Below are 20,274 nucleotides of genomic sequence, written 5' to 3' on the forward strand. Positions count from 1 at the left end.
AGGAAGGCAGATTGTTTGGTTCTGTTTATCTTTGTATTTGCAGTGCCTAGCAGTGTCTGGTGCTTGAGACCACACACACACACACACACACACACACACACACACACACAGAGAGAGACACAAGAAATAGAAGTATTCTCCTCATCACTCTTCATACATAATCTGCACCTGCACTCAGATTGACCTATAAGGCCGTGAACACATTGTGCAGCTACACGAGTCACCCCATCCATGCTCTATGGTAGGCTGCTTTTTTCATTTCCATCTCCATCCCTCAGCTACTGACCCTGCAGTATGTTGTGCTATAACTGACTCTAATTTCATTCTAATTGGTGAAAACATTTTACTCAAGGTTACATGCCCAGGAGTTCTGAATTTCTGCTGTGATTCTTTTTGCCTACAGGTATGCTTTCTAGCTCTCCCTGTGCTTTCCTAGGGCTAAATGCTATAAAACAAATAGCAGTATGATATCCTACTTGGTGAACCCAATTGTCTCAAGGTATTAGGGTACTCATCAAAGTTTCAAGAATCAGAGAGGCTACCAGTACTGGTGGCCCCATGATTATCCCATTAATGAGGAGAATCTAACTCACCTTGGAGCCCTGCTAAGAGCCACTTCATTGAGCAAGGAATAATCAGAGGAAACAACCCAGTATTCATAAATAGTCATACTAAATCACCACATGATTGCCAGAGAAAGGGGTCATGTCCCATAAGAGTATAATGATTGCACAGCAACCAGCACTCTGGATGGGGTTTTTGGAGGGTCCAGGATTCCACCAGGCCATGGTAAGCACTATGCTCTTGTTTAATCATCAGAGATAAAGAAAAGTCAAACAACAGACCCTCCACAATGGGAATTCTGCCACATAAGAAATACCTTATGGTGGGAGGGGTGGGGGGGAAGGGAAAAAATAACAGAATGAATCAAACAACATTACCCTATGTAAATTTATGATTACACAAATGGTATGCCTTTACGCCATGTACAAACAGAGAAACAACATGTATCCCATTTGTTTACAATAAAATAATAAAAAAAAAAAGAAATACCTTATTATAAGTTTGGTGCTCAGGAACATTGTGCTTTGGTGACAGATGTTCACTACCACTTGTACCCATGCCCTTTACTACCATATTCCCAGACCTTGCCCAACAGTAATATCACTAACCCCTGCAAGGCACTTCATGGTTTGTAAAGCATTTGTTACCTCAGATTGGCCATGCCCAAGTCTCCTGAGGTAGGCAGGCAGACCTAAAAAGAAACCTAGAAGTAGTTGTGTCACATCAAGGAAGGGCAATTGACATGGGCAGGACTCAGTGCAACACCTCACTACATTGTGAGATGCTGCCCATTGCTAGAGGGTGCAAAGACTCATCTTGTCACAAGCAGACCTTAAGAAATAAACTCACACTGAAGAAAATGAACATGAGCCTGAGATAGACACTGGAATGTCACTTGTATTAGTTCACAATGAGACTAATTTCCACCCGAGGACTAGGATTTAAAAATGCACATTTAGATACTCGGGTATCTACATCAACAGCATCTTACTGTTGTAGGAATACCTTTCTCAGGCATACTTACCTGGCTCTTCTAGCTTACACTCATGACAAGGAAATATTCAAAAAGTGTTTAAGATATCAAGAAGAATCTTATAGTAGATTACATTTGGCGATGAACTTTGAAAACCTGAAGATTATAGGTCATAATCTCTGCATCTCTGACTAACTAAAAGCCAGAATGCTAGAACCTGAAAATTAAGATTTCTTTCCTTCACTAGTATTTGGACTGGGACACTAACAATGTTTATTTAATATTCTTCTGATTGACATTATTGATCTATCTATCTGATAAATGAATTGTATTCTGGGTATTTGTTATCACATTCTCAGTGAAGCACGAGATCTATGCTAATCCACACATCTTAAAAACGAAGGTTGAGATGACCAAGGAATCTGTAACTAGCTCAATATCAGACAATCAGCTAATGGCAGAGCCAGGGGTTTTTGTTCCCCCATATTATTTTATTGATGCATTATAGTTGTAATGGTGGAATTTCTTATTACATATTCATACATCCACACAATATAGCAATATAGTTTGGCCAATGTCAATCCCCAGTAGTTCCCTTTTCCTTTCTTCCTCCCTCCCCCTGGTCCCGTTCCTCTATTTCACTGATCTCCCTTCAAATTTTTGGGATCCTTCCCACTTTTTTTTTCCTTTTTTCTCTCTAATTCCCACATATGAGAGAAAACATATAACCCCTGAACTTCAGAATTTGAATTGTTTCACTTAACATAATGTTCTCAACTTCCATCTACTTTCCTGTAAATGTCATAATTTCATTCTTATTTATGACTGAATAAAACTCAATTGTGCATATATACCACATTTTCTCTATGCATTCATCTGTTGATGGACACTTAGGCTGGTTCCATGTTTAGCAGAGCCGAGTTTGGACATTATTGCTGACCTGGGGGAGCTATTCAACCTAAGGCAACTATCTTTTCTTTGCTGTGTTGATCTTATAACTTCAAGAGGGTAATTGTACTGCTTTCATTTCCTGATTTTATTAGGATATCATTGTAGTTGCAATTTTAAAAAGATTTAACTTTTACTTAACATGAATAAGAACTTCTAGACATTTATTTTAAAAGTAAATGTTGAATGATACATTTTAGAATCTTTCCTGAAGATTTCTCCTTTTTTGAATTGTACATTAACTTGATTCTTTAAGCAAAACTAATGTCTATCCTTATTTTTTTCTGCTAGTACTATCGTCCACATTATAATGGACTGTAATGTAATAACATGAGCAAAATTTCAGACAGCTTCTCAAAGGCCAAGTTTATTTAACTCCTTTCTGATTTCATAATCTCTACCAGATTGGGAGACGGAAAGCACTGAAAACCAATTACTGAAGAAAATTGAACGCTTGTGTTTGCTATTACCCAAGGACTTAGGAACAAGTATTTGTTGATTTCCAGTATCCAGATGGACTGAGTCACATAGATTTTTCTCAGTCAGTAGCCAAACAATTATTCAGATGACATCTTCCAATGTATGGCATGCTCCAACCAGAGAGACTATCATTCATTGCTTGTTGAAGTGAGAAAGAATGTGGGCATCTACTGTAAACAGTACCTTACATTTCTAAAATCCCAAATGTAGGAAAAATAAGCAGATATACTGATATATAGGCCAACTTGTAGAATTAATATGAATACCTTTAAAGAGTTTTTAACACTTTGTATTTTGTACAAAATATTTTTCTTTTACAATTATTTTCCTTTTTTTATCATTTTACCAATATAATATATGGAACCAAAGAAAACAATAATAGTATTAATAAAATCCCCTAAGATTTCTTGTCTACCCAAGGGCAAGTAGTTGTTTTCAATTGTAATTTGAAAAAATAAACATTTGTGTGTATTTAATATTATTTCCTTAGAGAAGTACATCATTTGAAGTGTCTGTAAATATCCTTGCAGGTATATTGGTATAAGTCAACTCTAAGCATATACATGGCTTAGTCAGTTGGACTGTGCCTTGAGCCCATCACCTGTCACCACCCTAGATGTGTGCCTGGCTCAGCCCAGAGGAAGTGGTCAACCCAGGATGTGCTTAGTCTTCAAATTGGTGGAGCAGGGGTGATGGAGAGGCATCTGTTGGGAAGGGCAGAGCACCTGATCTGGCTGCCTGAATGGCCCTGTTTTAAGACTGAAGTGTGAATAGACTTGGTTTCAGGTCCACACTGGAGCTGATACTGTTGGGAGGGTATAGTGTCCCATCAGCAAAGGCAAAGATGCTGGAAAGATGGAACCAGCTATGTGCTACCTGGAAAGTTTGTTTTTCTTAAATCAGTTTCCAAAAACACAACTCCAAGGCACATACATGATGAAAAGCAAAATTAAACTTCTGGCCACTGTATTGAACTTTTACAAAGAACCTTTCCTCCAAGCACATCTTCCTGCCCCTCCTCGGCTTGTGCCTTTGAAAAATCTAACACAAAAAGTGCTGAAATGAGTCACTGCATATAACTGGTGCTCAGAGGATGGATTCCATCCAACGGATTCCCTTTCCCGCATCCTGAGTCTGTCCTGCAGTACTGCTATCTAACCCAATTAAAATGGTAAAAGAATAAAGACGGAGTTTGACTTTACACCTGCAGCCTTGTGAACTCTGGTGCTTTGCCTGTGATCACCATCCGTGCCATTTTCACAGCCAGGAAAAACCATCCCCTCAGCACCTTTACACCCTGCAGTCCTGCCCAGGTGTCCTGGTCAGGCTGGCAGGACCTGTTGTCTCATGAACTTGAATTGCAGACACCTGTCATATGAGGCAGGCACCAGATTCCAAGTCCTCTTCAGGTTCAAGAACCTTTATAGACTAAACTCAGGTCTCTTGTTTATGCTCTTCCTGATTTTCAAGTGTCAATTAAGATTTGTTTTCAGAAGAAAACTGGGGTGTGCAGTTCAGTAGTGGCGCACTTGCCTAACATCACGTGTGAGGTGCTGTGGAGAATTAAATATCAATTAACTATCTGCTATCATTGCCAAAATGGGCTAGCACTAGCTTTCACAGCTGCAATTGGTCCTCTCCCAGCCTAACAGACTGAATGCTTAGTATTTGTCAGGCACTGTACCACATGCCTCAATCAGACCATCTACCCTAATCTGCCAATAGCCATAGGAGTGTGTGTCTACAACACTCCAATTTCACAGGCACTGGGACTCAGGATGGTGACATGGTTTCCTGAGTCACACTGTCACTAAGCAGTGAAGACAAGATTCAGACCCAAACTTTGAAAATGTTCTCATTCTTTAGGAACCAGCATCCTTCTTTATAACACACTGAACAAAATCAAATGAATATCACATATCATGAGATGCCTCATGCATACACCAGGTTCCTCTACACTTAATGACAACTATGCTCTTTTGGAAAAGGGCTTTAGTGAAATATGATGTGGTTTTCAGGCACCTGCCTTGCCATGTATTATGAGAAGATGAAAAAAAATTCTCTGTAAATGAATCTTGAAAGAATGCAAGCATAACACGGCCAAAACAAAAAACAAACAACAACAAAATAAACAACCAAAAAAAACCCTTTCCTTTTCCTCTTTGGTGATCAATGTTCATCAGCTCTCCTCCTGCTCCTGTCCAGTGTGTAGAAGAGGGTTGAAGTTGAAGCAGACAACAGATAGTAATAGCTGCTCCCATCAGCTTGTTAATTCATTCATGACTTAAGGTCATATAACAATAATACTCTATATATGCCATTTGTACTGACATTAGCTCTTCTAAGCTTCCTGCAAACCTAGTGTCCCTGCTTTGGAAATGAAGAAACTGGGGCTCAGGTTGAGAGCTTGCCCATTGCCCACATGGCTATCACAGTCACTTTCAAAAAAGTAGATCAGATCTTAGGTAATCCCTTATCCTTTTTTTTATTTTTTAATTAATTAACTAATTAATTTATTTGTATTGGTTCTCTTTAGTTTTTCATGATAGTAGAATTCATTTTGATATAATTATACAAGCATGGACTATATCTTATTCTAATTAGAACCCCATTCTTATGGATGTACATGATGGTGGAATTCATTATGGTGTATTCTTATATGTACATGAACAAATATTTCAGATTCATTCCACTGCCTTTCCTTATCTCCTCTCCCTTCCCTTTATTCCCCTTTGTCTAATCTACTGAATATCTATTCTTCCCCTCTTCCTCTGTAGGTTAGCTTCCACATATCAGCAAAAACATTTGACATTTGGTTTTTGTGGACTGGCTTAATTCACTTAGCATGATAGTCTCCAGATCCATCCATTTACTTGCAAATGTCATAAAGTCATTCTTCTTTATGGTTGAGTAATAGTCCATTGTGTATATATACCACATTTTCTTTATCCATTTATTTGTTGAAAGGTGCCTAGGTTGGTTCCATAGTTTAGCTATTGTGAATTGAGCTCTATAAACATTTGATGTGGCTGAGTCACTGTAGTATGCTGACTTAAGTCCTTTGGGTATAAACTGAGGAGTGGGATACTTGAGTCAAATGGTGGTTCCATTCCTAGTTTTTTGAGGAATTTCCTTACTGCTTTCCAGAGTGGCTGCACCAATTTGCAGTCCCACAAGCAATGTATGAATGCACATTTCCCCCACATCCTTGCCAACATTTATTGTTGTTATATTCTTGATGAATGCCATTCTGACTGGAGTGAGATGAAATCTTAGCTTAGTTTATTTTTGAGAAGGAATCTCTTTGTTGCCAGGCTGGTCTTGAACTCTTGGCTTCAAGTGATCCTTCTGCCTTAGCCTCCCAAGTATCCAGAACTACAGGTGTTCACAACTGTGCCAAGCTTAGTTCTCCATTCTTATGTCTCCAAATTGAAGTCCATCCTACTTCTTACCTGCTACTTAAAACCTCTGGAAGGATTCCAATTGCCTGTAAACACACATGCAGGGGCAAAGAGGTCAAGGGTGCCTGGTTCCCAAGTCCACCTGCACCTTCCCTCCAGCCACAGTCCACCCTCTCTTGCCAAACCATACTACCGGTGTTGTCTACCATGCTCTGCCTCACCTCCAAGATCCACCTAGATTCTCTTTTGCTGTCTTTTTTTTTTTTTTTTTAACCTAAAAAGTAAAAAAGACTTAGCTTAAGGATAAACTCCCTGTGGGAATCCTTTCCCAACAAACCTGCCCTGAAGGAAGGACTGATTCCTCCCTCCTTCCACGTCAAAGTCTTGTATCAACTGCTCTGAGTAATACAGAGATATACTCCTTCACAGGATTAGGTGACCTACAGACTCGTTGAAAGACATAAGAATTAACTGAATTAAGAAAAAGGTGAACGTGCTGGTCAGTTTGTGAAATCTTAAAAGAACTGAAGAGTGAGAGAAACCATGTAAGAGAAATGAAGAAATTAATGTTGTGAACAATGGTTTTTTTATATATAAATTATATACAATTCTCCCTCAGTATCCACAGAGGATTGGTTCCTGGACGCCCTGCAGGTCCCAAACTCCAAGGTTACGCAAGTCCTTTATAGGAAATGATGCTGAATTTGCACATAACCTGGGTTCATGGTCCCGAATACTTTAAATCATCTCTAGCTTACTTACAGTATTTAATGTAATGTAAATGCTATGTAAATGGTTGTTATGATGTATTGTTTAGAGCACAATGGCAAGAAAAATGTCTGTCCTTCCTTAGTATAGACATAATTTCTTTCTTTTGAATATTTTGATCCATAGTTGATTGGTTGAATCCACAGTCTGAGGACAGACTGGATGTATCAAAGTGAATGCAAGATTGAGTAAAAAGAATCAGATGGTAAACCAGATTCCTTTTTTTTTTTTTTTTTTTTTTTTAACCAAAACACAGCCTGGAGTCAGAAAAACTTTAGAACCCTCTCTAAGTGATAGTGTCTCATTTCTTACTCTCATACTCAATAGTGTTTAGAAGTACAGACGGGTTTTTCATTTTTTCTAAGAAGCTGTTTCTCCATACAATTATTCTATTTTCCTGGGAAAAATCCCTTAATGGCATGGCATTGTGCTTATTTTCTAAATCACAAAGCAGATGTTGACATTTGTTCCACTTGTCCACCCTTCTTCCTCTCTTCCTACATAGCTTTGTTCAAATTTGTGTGCAGCCCACCCAGGTATATCAGGTAGGAAAGCAGGCTTAAAGAATCCAACCAAGTCCTCTGGACTTTGCATTTTTAAGTTAATGAGTCTATGAATGAACTCTCCAGTCCAGACCTACCTGTCATAGTCAGGCTCCACTTCCTCCAAGGGCTTATTGGTATTGAGTTTGCAAAGCAGGGATCTTGAGCAATTTGGGGAGGAGTCAGCAGTCAGGGTTGGGATTTCCTCTAATAATTCAACAGCACGGGTCATTAAGAGGGTTTAACCAAAGGGTCTTGATTAAGTCTTCTGGGCCAGAGATGGAGGATTGTCCTTTAGCCAGGCTTCCAATATTTGTTGCCCAAACTTGCAGTATTCTTTAACCATCATTCATAGTGCCCCGCTAAATCACTGCTGGAAGCTTCAGGGAGTTATAAGATTCTTAAAAATCAATTGCTTTGACATGGAGCAAAGGAGTTGGGCCAGATGTGACATAAAAAATGACAAAGTGCCAACTATATAGTAGTTATAACAGCACCCACTGTGGGTTGGAATTTGACATGTTTTATCTCCAACACCTGCTTGAGGAAACTGAGGATCAGATGGGTTAAGTAACTATCTGAAGAACTGGGGTCTGAACCCAGAGCCACCTCACTTGGGTTCTATCATGCTTTCTCCCAGGCTTGGACCATGACCTTTCTGGCAGCCTGAGCTTTTTGCATTGAATTTTGTTCCTCTTGGCCTTAAGAAATCAGCTAAGGCACCAAGATTACCCTCGCTTACTAATAGAACCAGGGGGATGATGTAGGAATCCTGATTTGCAGACTTTAGATGAGGGCACTAGACTAATCCCCCACTGTCAATGAACAAAGAGACAAGGTCAGTTTGACTTCCACTGCCATGGATTCCAGAGAGGTCTAGATGGAGAAATCACCCTAGGTTCTTGAGGAACTGAGCCTCTCACAGTCCTCTAGTCTAATTAGCCTTGAATGAATAGAGCAAAGCTTTTGGAGACTAACAGGCCAGGTTTCAATCCTTTTATCTTCTTTCTAGCAGTTGGATGAATTCAGACAAGTGGCAAACAGCTCTCTCTCCTCATCTTTCATCTTTCCTCAGGCTCCACTCACAAAAAGAACAAGCTCTCGCATAACTTGCCTGCTCTCATAGGGAGACTTTGCTTTGACAATGATCTCACTGAGAATGCTCCCTTTCAAAATATTAGAATGAGGCGGAATCGGGAAAAAAACACCTAAATTTATAGTATCTCTATTCCCATAGACCAGTAAATTCTGGAAAAAAAATGAAATTGTACCTCTTGCTGTGTTATCCCTTCTGTTAGGTATCAGAGTAAAGGTTCCCATTGATTTGTATTACTTACTGATTTGACTGCTTAAATAAAAACCCCAAACAACAGGCTTTTTTCCCTTGTACCTAACTATACACACATAGCAGCCCAGGGGAGCCACACTCTGTCATCTTGCTGCTCTGCCATCCCTTGACTGTGACCCTCACAAGTCCAGCAAGGATCAGAACCAGAACCACAGTCTGTGGTGGCAGGCTCAAGGAAGAGGCAGGAAATGAAATTTCCCCCTTTAATGGCAGAAATCACATGTATCATTTCTACTTACATCTCTTTAGGCAGAACCTAGGCAAATACTTCACTTAGTTGCAAGGGAGGCTGGGAAACACAGTGTTTAGTTGGGAAGTACAGCCAAACTAAAAGCTGTCTTACTAAAAAGGAGGAAAGAATGGATAATGGAGAGAAGCATAAATAGTAGTTGTTCCATTCAACATTGCCCATGGAGAAATCTCCCTCTTACCCAACATACTGACTCCTTCACCCTCCTACAAAGCCTTTGGCAGATCAGATCACTGGTTCTTTACACATTCCCATATCCAGCCCCTTTGCCTTGTAATCCAGCAGTTTCCCCATCTATATAGGAAGAATGTACTTTCCTGCCTCTTGACTTGGGCTCAGTCATGCAATCTGCTTTGGCCAATTATTAGTGAATGTGATATAACCAAAGCTTTGAAGCTTACTGGGGTAATAGGGTTTGTTCTCTTGCCCATCTCCCTTCACCATGAGAAGAGCTTCCCCTGGGGAGCTGCTGCCCCTGCAGTCTGACCCCTAGAACAAACACACATGGGCAAAGCTACCCCAGCCAGAACAGACCTACAGTGAGAAGAGAACTGGCCCAAGCTCCAGACCTGCAGCAGAGGAACCCAACCAGGCTGAACTGTGATCAGCCAACCCACAGTCCTGTGAGATTAAATGTTTAATATTATATATATACATTCCCCTGGGATTTGGGGGTTGTTCATTATGCAATGTTATTAGGCCAATAGCTAACTGACATGGCCCTGGGCTCTAACTCAGTAGCTATCTATCTGGTTATTGACTATTTGTCCCTCTAGATCCTTTCTCCATACTGTTTCACCATTCTCTAGGTTTTGGCAAGTAAATCCTTATGGGTTCCCTTGGTGTCTGGTTTCCAGATGGGTTTGGGCAATGAGAGGTACTGGCAGGAGAGAGTGAAGTTGGAGTATTTAGTTCCCTGGAACCCTGAAGCTCACCAAGGATAGGTTATATCCTTCTACCAACAGACACAACTTATGTCAGTTTCCTCTCTAGGTCCAGAAATAGCAACTTCCTCTTATGCACAGTAGTGCTCACAGTTGCCACTAGCCTAAGATTCTGCACTATCTTTGACCTTCCTATACCCTACCTACATCTTTGTCAATTACCCCTTCTCAAAATTCTCCTAGATTTCTCAACTTGAGCAAGGCATTTTTTTTCTGGTTGGACCCTGACACATGCTTGTACCCACCCCTGTGGTCCCAGGGTCTTTGCTCACCCTATCTCTGACCTCCACCCTGCCCCAAAGTATGTCCCCCTCCTCTCATGGAGTCAAATACAACCCTCCTTTCAAAGCATATCTCAGGGTTTCCCTCTTCTAAGATGCTTTCTCCTAAGTCTCTAGCTCCCTGTGGATCTCCCTACCTGCACCACATCATCAAGACCTTATTTCACACTGAAGCACAGCAGTCTATAAGCTGTACTCAGGAATGCCCCAGGGACTCTGTGAAAGGTCCACAGTGGTGGGGAAGAGAGTATTTGCAGGGCAGGTGGAATTTCACTTTCTAGAATAACTAAATATTTCATTTAAGATAGTGTTTTTTAAAGTTTGAACATTCTGATGCAGTACACTAGTCTTCAGCTTTTTATTTACATGTATTTTATCTATGCAAACTAAATGAAATAAAGTTCAATATCTCCCAATTCGAGGAATTTATGTTCTCCCTTTGTTACTGGGCACAGACAGGGCAGATGGATGATGGACAGAAGGATGGCTGCTTGGGTGGGAGGGCACATTTGGTTCTCGTTATAAGCAGTTTCTTTGTGGGTTCTCCTGTTTCCTTGTGGTCTGGAGGAACACGTCTTTTTGCTCCTACAGAAATCCTGCTGGAAACATCTCTCCTGGCACTTCAAGCAAAATCCAAAGGGCCGACTAAAGGGGACTGAAGGTCAGAAAGGATGTAAGACAGACTTTTGGGCTCGGCTACACTACATCGTTCCAGACCCTACTCTGCCAAGACCTGAAAGGAAGGTGCCGCAAGAAGAACAACGCAGAAGTCTGGCACCATGGAAAACCCACTCAGCACCCTCAGGGGACTGGCAAACAGGTTTCTAAAGATCTGTAACTTCCACCCCACCCCAAAAGTTCCTGTCTCCAACTCTCACTGCAATGTTCCTAGCTAGTAAAAGGAATAAAACAATATTTTTCCTCTTATTTAATCTGCATATTCAATGACCACATTATATGTGTATAGTGTTCATACTACCTGATATCTGATGGTGACAATAATTGCTTGTAAATAACCATTTGCTGTGTCTGTTTTGAACAATACCATGTGAAAAGACACTATTATTTTTTCCCTTTCTCCAGATTTGTATCTTGGGGTTCATTTATAAAAGAGTCTGAATTTCAGATCATATAAGGTGCCACTTAATTGAAGCTCTGCAAAGAGAGAACCATTTCCATTTTATACCAGAACTGCATCTCTTTCAGCCTTCTACCTGTGAGGTCACTGGGTGAAGGGTACTGAGAGTCCTGCATCAGTGGACACAGGAATAATGACCAGCACCTTCCCTTGGATCTTGGTGTTTCCTCATAAAAGAAAACAAATCCTTAAAGAAGTTAGGTGGATGGACAGACAGATGGATGGAATGAATGAGAGACAGATAGACTGCCAGGAGAACAGCGGTAGCTTTTTCACCCAGAGTTCGTTTGGACCAGTCTCTCAGGGGAAGAAAAACGACTGTACTCCTGCTTCTCTCCAGCCCGTCCCTCATCCCCACACCTGAGTCTTAGACCATGACAGATTAGGAGGAGCTGTCTGCACTGTACACAGTCTGCTTTGGGTATGAAAAAATCCCCTGTTTAAGGTCATTTGTGCTCATTTTGTAGCCAGAATGTCTGGAAATAATAGAGCCCTAGACATTAATTTTTCTGTTTTCAGTTTCCACCACAGGTCACAAGATCCCATGTCTTGTATTTTCCAGAGTTGGCAGTAAGAAGAAAATGCACATTGATCAATTGGTCTTGGCATTTGACACTGCTGCTTTCCTCGTCCTATGGGGACAATTGTCCTCCCTCTCTAGTTCAGCTCACTGATGAGCACCCTGGAACAATGGGTACCTAGTGAGACCAGGGGAAGCCAGGAAACCAGCATGCTGTCCAAACACAGGTTGGAAATGAACCCCCCATGCAGGGCAGTCTAGTCATAATGACCCAAAACCCCTGGGGTTAGGCACCCAGAACCAAAGACACACAGGCAACATGGGCCAGCTGCTGCCACCTCCTCTGTGTGAACATTTGGCTGGGCTCTGGAGTCTCATTCCTGTGGGTCCAACTTCCCTTGATATGTCTGTGAAATGATTTCACTGTTAGATTCCAACTATTATCCCTCAGTAAGAAAACACTGCTTCTCATGAGAAAAAGAAACAATCCCTAAATCTGGCTGTTGAAGGCTAAGTCCCCAGACCTCACAGCTGATCTTCTAAGCTTCACATTCTCTTAGGGCCCTAGTATCATCACAGGTGTGAATGGGGGTCCTGTTCCTTCAACTCTCACACCCAAGTACAGAACAAATAAATCCCTTTGTTTTATCCTCTGAGGCACAGCTGAGCTGAGGTTAGGTCTGAAGGCTTTCTGCTCAAGGTTGGAGCATAACAAAAAGGTGACTGGGCACAAAGCATCCAGTTCCTAGATAGCTGGCGCTTGCCATCCTTGAAAGACCCCAGGAAAAAGAGGTCCTACCTACACTCCTCCCTCCTAGCACCTGGTAGTCTCCAGACGCCACCTTTAAAGCCCTCCATCCAGGAGCATCCTTCTGCATGAAACCCTGGAAGTGGCCTCCCCTATCTGGCCCCTGTTTCCACTCTTAAGAATTCACCTCTCAGATTATTAACATGAAGACAGATCTCAGCCTTCAGGCAACATTCCAGCCTCTCCCTGCAGGGACCTGCACCAGAACACCTGACCCTTTACCTGTCCCCAGAACCAACTCATGCCCTGAGGCCATCATTGCACTGCCTCCTTCTAGAACATGCCACACCAAGGAGCCCTTCTTTTACATCTTCAGCCTCTTCCCTGCTACTTGTTTCTTCTCCCTCCTCTTAGTTTATTGCATTTCCAAAAAGAAAAGGAAAGGAAAGGAAAAATATGAAAAACAGTTTCCTTCTTCCTCCTTGACTGGCCCCCCTTTCTTCCCACTTCCTGTCACCAACACAGTTCTTAAAAGAATGGATCAGACCTACAGCTTCCCCTCCCTCCACCTCCTCACTGCTTTACCTCTTGCACATCTGGCTTCCACTGTCCTCTTGAAAAAGTGCTCTCCATAGTCCTCAGTGACCATCCTGAGTTTTTGTGGGAATTAAATTAGAAAATACAGGTGAAGCACTTAGAGCCAGGATGTGGTCAGTGTAAGTGCTCCCAGGTGTTATTACTGTACCAAGATCCCCCCTAGCCATTACTTCCTTCACATCAACCAAACGTTGGTCCCAGGAACAGGGACACTTCACTCACAGAAAGAGCCCATAATGTTTAGGAATGTCCCATAATACAAGGCATGTGTCAAAAGGCATATTCCATGGGATTTGATTAATGGATCAGGCAGGGGCCAGCCCAAGGAAACAGAAGCAAACAGCCATAGACATGGCCCTGCCATGTGTCTTTCCAGTCCACGCTTTTGACACCCATCCACAGCACACATTCCCTCTTTCTTCTAATTCTGACTATCCCTTCTTTGTGGTATACTGCCACATTAAGGGTTCTTAGTTGCACTGAGAACTGTTTCTTTTCTCTACATGTGTCTTAGTTTGTTTTCTGTTGCTATAACAGAATACCTGAGACTGGGTATTATAGTTCGGATCTTAAGTGTCCCCCATAGGCTTATACATTAAAGGCTTAGTCTTCAGCTTGATGTTATTGGGAGGTAGAATCTTTAAGGGCTGGGGCCTAGTAGATTATCTTCCAATTGATGGGGTATCCCCTTGAAGAATTGTGGGTCCCAGTGTCCTCCTTTTCCTCTCTTGGACTTACTGGCTATGAAGTGAGTGGTTTTGTGTAAAATTCCCCTTCCTATAAGAATTTCATGATGTGCTACAAATGATCTCCCTTTAATTTTCATGAAACCCCCACCCAGCCATTCTTATCCTACTTTCTCCTTAGCACCCAAATATGAGAGAAAACATATGACCCTTGACTTTCTGAATTTGGCTTAGTTTGCTTAGCATAATGTTCTCAAATTCCATCTATTTTCCTGCAAATCACATAATTTCATTCTACTATATGACTGAGTAAAATTCAATTGTGTATATATACCACATTTTCTTTATCTATTCATTCAATGATAGACACCTAGACTGGTTCCATAGTTTGGCTCTTGTGAATTGTGGGGCTGTAAACATGGTTATGCATGTATCCCTATATGATGACTAATTCTTTAGGATAAATACTGAGTAGTGATATGGCTGGTTCATATGGTGAGTCCATTCCTAGTATTTTGAGAAACCTTTATACTGATTTCCATAGCGATTTTACTCATTTACAGTCCCACCAACAGGGTAAAAGTTTTCCTTTTTCTCCACATTCTCTTCAGCATTTATTATTGTTTGTATTCTTGATGACTACCATCCTGACTGAAATGAGATAAAATCTCAGTGTCATTTTGATTAGCATTTCCCTAATTGCTAATGATGTTGAACATTGTTTTAATGTATTTTTTGGCCATTTGTATTTCTTCTTTTGAAAAATATCTGTTTAGTTCATTAGCCCCTTATTAATTGGTGGGTTGTTTGTTTTGATGTTATGATTTTTGAGTTATGTATTCTGGATATTAATCCTCTATCAAAAGACAAGCTTATAAAGGTTTTCTCTCATTCTATAGGTTCTGTCTTCACATTCTTAATTTTTTCCTTCGCAGTGAAGAAGCTTTCTAATTTGATGCCATCCCATTTATTAATTCTTGGCATTATTCCCTGAATTGTATGGGTCCCATTTTTCCCAATGTTATTTCCCATGTTATTGCCTGCACCGATATGTTGGAGTGCTGATACTACATTTTCTTCTAGAAGTTTCAGTTTATGGTCAGATTCCTAGGTCTTTGGTCTATTTTTAGTTGACGTTTAGGCAGGGTGAGAGATAAGGGTCTAGACTCATTCCTCTACTGGTATGGATACCAGCTTTCCCAGCACTATTTGTTAAAAAGGCTGTCTTTTCTCTAGTGTATGTTTTTGTCACCTCTGTCAAGGATCAGATGATTGCACCCATGGGGGTTTGTCTCTCTGTCCTTTATTCTACATCATTGGTCTATGCGTCTGTTTCTATGCCAGTTACTGTAGTATAATTTGAAACCAGGTATTGTGATGCCTCAAGCATTACTCTTTTGACTTAGAATTGCTTTCACTATTTGGGGTCTTTTCTTCTTCCACATGAATTTTAGAACTGTTTTTTCCTAATGTCTGTGAAGAATGTCTGTGGTATTTTGATTGGGATTGCATTGAATCTGTATATTGCTTTTGATAGTATGGCCGTTTTAACAATATTAATTCTGTCTATCCATGAACATAAGAAACCTTTCCATCTTATGTCTCCTTCAATTTCTTTCTTCAGTGTTCTACAGTTTTCATTATGGAAGTCTTTCATCTCCTTAGTTAGATTTATTCCTAAGTGTTTTTGTTTTGTTTTGTTTTTTGAGGTTATTATGAGTGGGATATTTTCCTGGTTTCTTTCTCAGCAGATTCATTACTGGTGTATAGGAAAACTACTGATTTTTGTATATTAACTTTGTAACCTGTAACTGTGCTGAATTTATTATCTCTAGCAGTCTTTTTTTTTTTTTTTTTACATTTACATAGGGTAATGATGTTTATTTTATTTTTCCCCTCCCCCCCACCCCTCCCACCCCTCTTTTCCCTCTACACAGTCCTTCTTTCCTTCATTCTTACCGCTCTCCTTCGCCTAACTCTAAACCTAACCCTAAACCTAATGCTAGCCCCTCCCACCCCCCATTATATGTCCTCATCCGCTTATCAGCGAGATCATTCATCCTTTAGTTTTTTGAGATTGGCTTATCTCACTTAGCATGATATTCTCCAATTTTGACCATTTGCCTACAAATGCCATAATTTTATCATTCTTCATTGCGGAGTAATATTCCATTGTATAAATATGCCACAGTTTCTTTATCCATTCATCAACTGAAGGGCATCTAGGTTGGTTCCACAATCTGGCTATGGTGAATTGAGCAGCAATGAACATTGATGTGGCTGTTTCTCTGTAGTATGCTGATTTTAAGTCCTTTGGGTATAGGCCAAGGAGTGGGATAGCTGGGTCAAATGGTGTTTCCATTCCAAGCTTTCTGAGGAATCTCCACACTGCTTTCCAGAGTGGCTGCACTAATTTGCAACCCCACCAGCAATGTATGAGTGTTCCTTTTTCACCACATCCTCGCCAACACCTATTGTTGCTTGTATTCTTGATAATCGCCATTCTAATTGGGGTGAGATGAAATCTTAGGGTTGTTTTGATTTGCATTTCCCTTATTACTAGGGATGTTGAACATTTTTTCATATATCTGTTGATTACTTGTACATCTTCTTCTGTGAAGTGTCTGTTCATTTCCTTAGCCCATTTGTTTATTGGATTATTTGTATTCTTCGTGTAGAGTTTTTTGAGTTCTTTATAGATTCTGGAAATTAGCGCTCTATCTGAGGTATGGTTGGCAAAAATATTCTCCCACTCTGTAGGCTCTCTCTTCACATTTCTGATAGTTTCCTTTGCTGAGAGAAAGCTTTTTAATTTGAATCTATCCCAGTTGTTGATTCTTGCTTTTATTTCTTGTGCTATGGGAGTCCTGTTAAGGAAGTCTGATCCTAAGCCAACAAGTTGAAGATTTGGACCTACTTTTTCTTCTATAAGATGCAGGGTCTCTGGTCTGATTCCGAGGTCCTTGATCCATTTTGAGTTGAGTTTTGTGTAGGGTGAGAGATAGGGGTTTAATTTCATTCTATTGCATATAGTTTTCCAGTTTTCCCAGCACCATTTGTTGAAGAGGCTATCTTTTCTCCATTGCATATTTTTGGAACCTTTGTCTAGTATGAGAAAATTGTATTTATTTGGGTTTGTGTCCATGTCCTCTATTCTGTACCATTGATCTACCTGTCTATTTTGGTACCAATACCATGCCGTTTTTGTTACTATTGCTTTGTAGTAGAGTTGAAGATCTGGTATTGCAATACCCCCTGCTTCGCTCTTGCTACTGAGGATTGCTTTAGCTATTCTAGGTTTTTTATTCTTCCAGATGAATTTCATAATTGCTTGCTCTATTTCTGCAAGGTACATCATTGGGATTTTAATTGGAATTGCATTGAATCTGTATAGCACTTTAGGTAGTATAGCCATTTTGACGATATTAATTCTGCCTATCCAGGAACATGGGAGATCTTTCCATCTTCTAAGGTTTTCTTTAATTTCTTTCTTTAGTGTTCTGTAGTTCTCATTGTAGAGGTCTTTCACCTCTTTTGTGAGATTGATTCCCAAGTATTTTATTTTTTTCGATGCTATTGTGAATGGGGTAGTTTTCCTAATTTCTCTTTCTGAAGATTCATCACTTATGTATAAAAATGCATTGGATTTATGAGCATTGATCTTGTAACCTGCTACTTTACTGAATTCACTTATGAGTTCTAAAAGTTTTCTGGTGGAATTTCCAGGTTCCTCTAAATATATAATCATGTCATCAGCGAACAGGGATAGTTTGAGTTCTTCTTTTCCTATTCGTATCCCTTTAATTTCTTTGGTTTGTCTGATTGCTCTCAAGGACAATTCTCTAGAGTCTAAATTCTTAGAAGTAAACGAGAACAAAGACACATCATATCAAAATCTCTGGGACACTATGAAAGCAGTACTTAGAGGAAGATTTATTTCATGGGGTGCATTCAAAAAAAGAAGTAGAAATCAACAAATAAACGACTTAACACTACAGCTCAAAGCACTAGAAAAAGAAGAGCAGACCAATACCAAAAGTAGTAGAAGACAGGAAATAGTTAAAATCAGAGCCGAAATCAACAAAATCAAAACAAAAGAAACAATCGGAAAAATTAACAAAATAAATAGTTGGTTCTTTGAAAAAATAAATAAAATTGATAAACCCTTAGCCACACTAACAAAGAGAAAGAGGGGGAAAACTCAAATTACTAAAATTTGGAATGAACAAGGAAACATCACAACAGACACGAGTGAAATACAAATAGTCTTCTCTAGAGTCTCAAGGACGATGTTGAATAGAAGCGGTGAAAGAGGGCATCCCTGCCTTGTTCCAGTTTTTAGGGGGAACGCTTTCAGTTTTTCACCATTTAGAATGATATTAGCCATGGGCTTAGCGTAGATTGCCTTTATAATGTTTAGGAATGTTCCCACTACCCCAATTTTTTCTAGTGTTTTGAGCATGAAGGGATGCTGTATTTTATCAAATGCTTTTTCTGCATCTATTGAAATAATCATGTGATTCTTAACTTTAAGTCTGTTGATATGGTGAATGACATTTATTGATTTCCGAATGTTGAACCAACCTTGCATCCCTGGGATAAAACCCACTTGATCGTGGTGCACTATCTTTTTAATATATATTTGTATGCGATTTGCTAAAATTTTGTTGAGAATTTTTGCATCGATGTTCATTAAGGATATTGGTCTGAAATTTTCTTTCCTCGATGTGTCTCTGTCTGGTTTAGGTATCAGGGTGATATTGGCTTCATAGAACGAGTTTGGTAGGGTTCCCTCCTCTTCTATTTCATGGAATAGTTTGAGGAGTATTGGAATGAGCTCTTCTTTAAAGGTTTTGTAGAACTCGGCTGAGAACCCATCTGGTCCTGGACTTTTCTTTGTTGGTAGGCTTTTGATGACCTCTTCTATTTCATTGCTTGAAATTGGTTTATTTAAGTTGTGTATGTCCTCCTCGTTCAGTTTAGGTAATTCATATGTCTCTAGAAATTTGTTGATGTCTTCGAGGTTTTCTGTTTTGTTGGAGTATAGATTTTCGAAATAGCTTCTAATTATGTTTTGTATTTCACTCGTGTCTGTTGTGATGTTTCCTTGTTCATTCCAAATTTTAGTAATTTGAGTTTTCCCCCTCTTTCTCTTTGTTAGTGTGGCTAAGGGTTTATCAATTTTATTTATTTTTTCAAAGAACCAACTATTTATTTTGTTAATTTTTCCGATTGTTTCTTTTGTTTTGATTTTGTTGATTTCGGCTCTGATTTTAACTATTTCCTGTCTTCTACTACTTTTGGTATTGGTCTGCTCTTCTTTTTCTAGTGCTTTGAGCTGTAGTGTTAAGTCGTTTATTTGTTGATTTCTACTTCTTTTTTGAATGCACCCCATGAAATAAATCTTCCTCTAAGTACTGCTTTCATAGTGTCCCAGAGATTTTGATATGATGTGTCTTTGTTCTCGTTTACTTCTAAGAATTTTTTTATTTCCCTCCTGATGTCTTCTGTTATCCATTCATCATATAATAGTGTATTATTTAGTCTCCAGGTATTGGAGAAGTTTCTGTTTTTTATTCTGTCATTTATTTCTAATTTCAATCCATTATGATCTGATAGAGTACAAGGTAGTATCTCTATCTTCTTGTATTTGCTAACAGTAGCTTTGTGGCATAAAATATGGTCTATTTTAGAGAAGGATCCATGTGCTGCTGAGAAGAAAGTGTATTCGTTCTTTGTTGGATGGTATATTCTATACATGTCCGTTAAGTCTAAATTGCTGATTGTGTTGTTGAGATCTATAGTTTCTTTATTCAATTTTTGTTTGGACGATCTATCCAGTGGTGAGAGAGGTGTGTTAAAATCGCCTAGTATTATTGTGTTGTGGTCTATTTGATTTCTGGAATTGAGAAGGATTTGTTTGACGTACATGGATGAGCCAATGTTCGGGGCATAGATATTTATGATTGTTATGTCTTGCTGATTTATGCTTCCCTTAAGCAGCATGTAATGTCCTTCTTTATCCCTTCTGACTAGTTTTGGTTTGAAGTCCACATTATCTGAGATGAGGATGGATACTCCAGCTT

This window comes from Sciurus carolinensis, chromosome 1 (assembly GCF_902686445.1).
Source record: "Sciurus carolinensis chromosome 1, mSciCar1.2, whole genome shotgun sequence".
Taxonomy (NCBI): domain Eukaryota; kingdom Metazoa; phylum Chordata; class Mammalia; order Rodentia; family Sciuridae; genus Sciurus; species Sciurus carolinensis.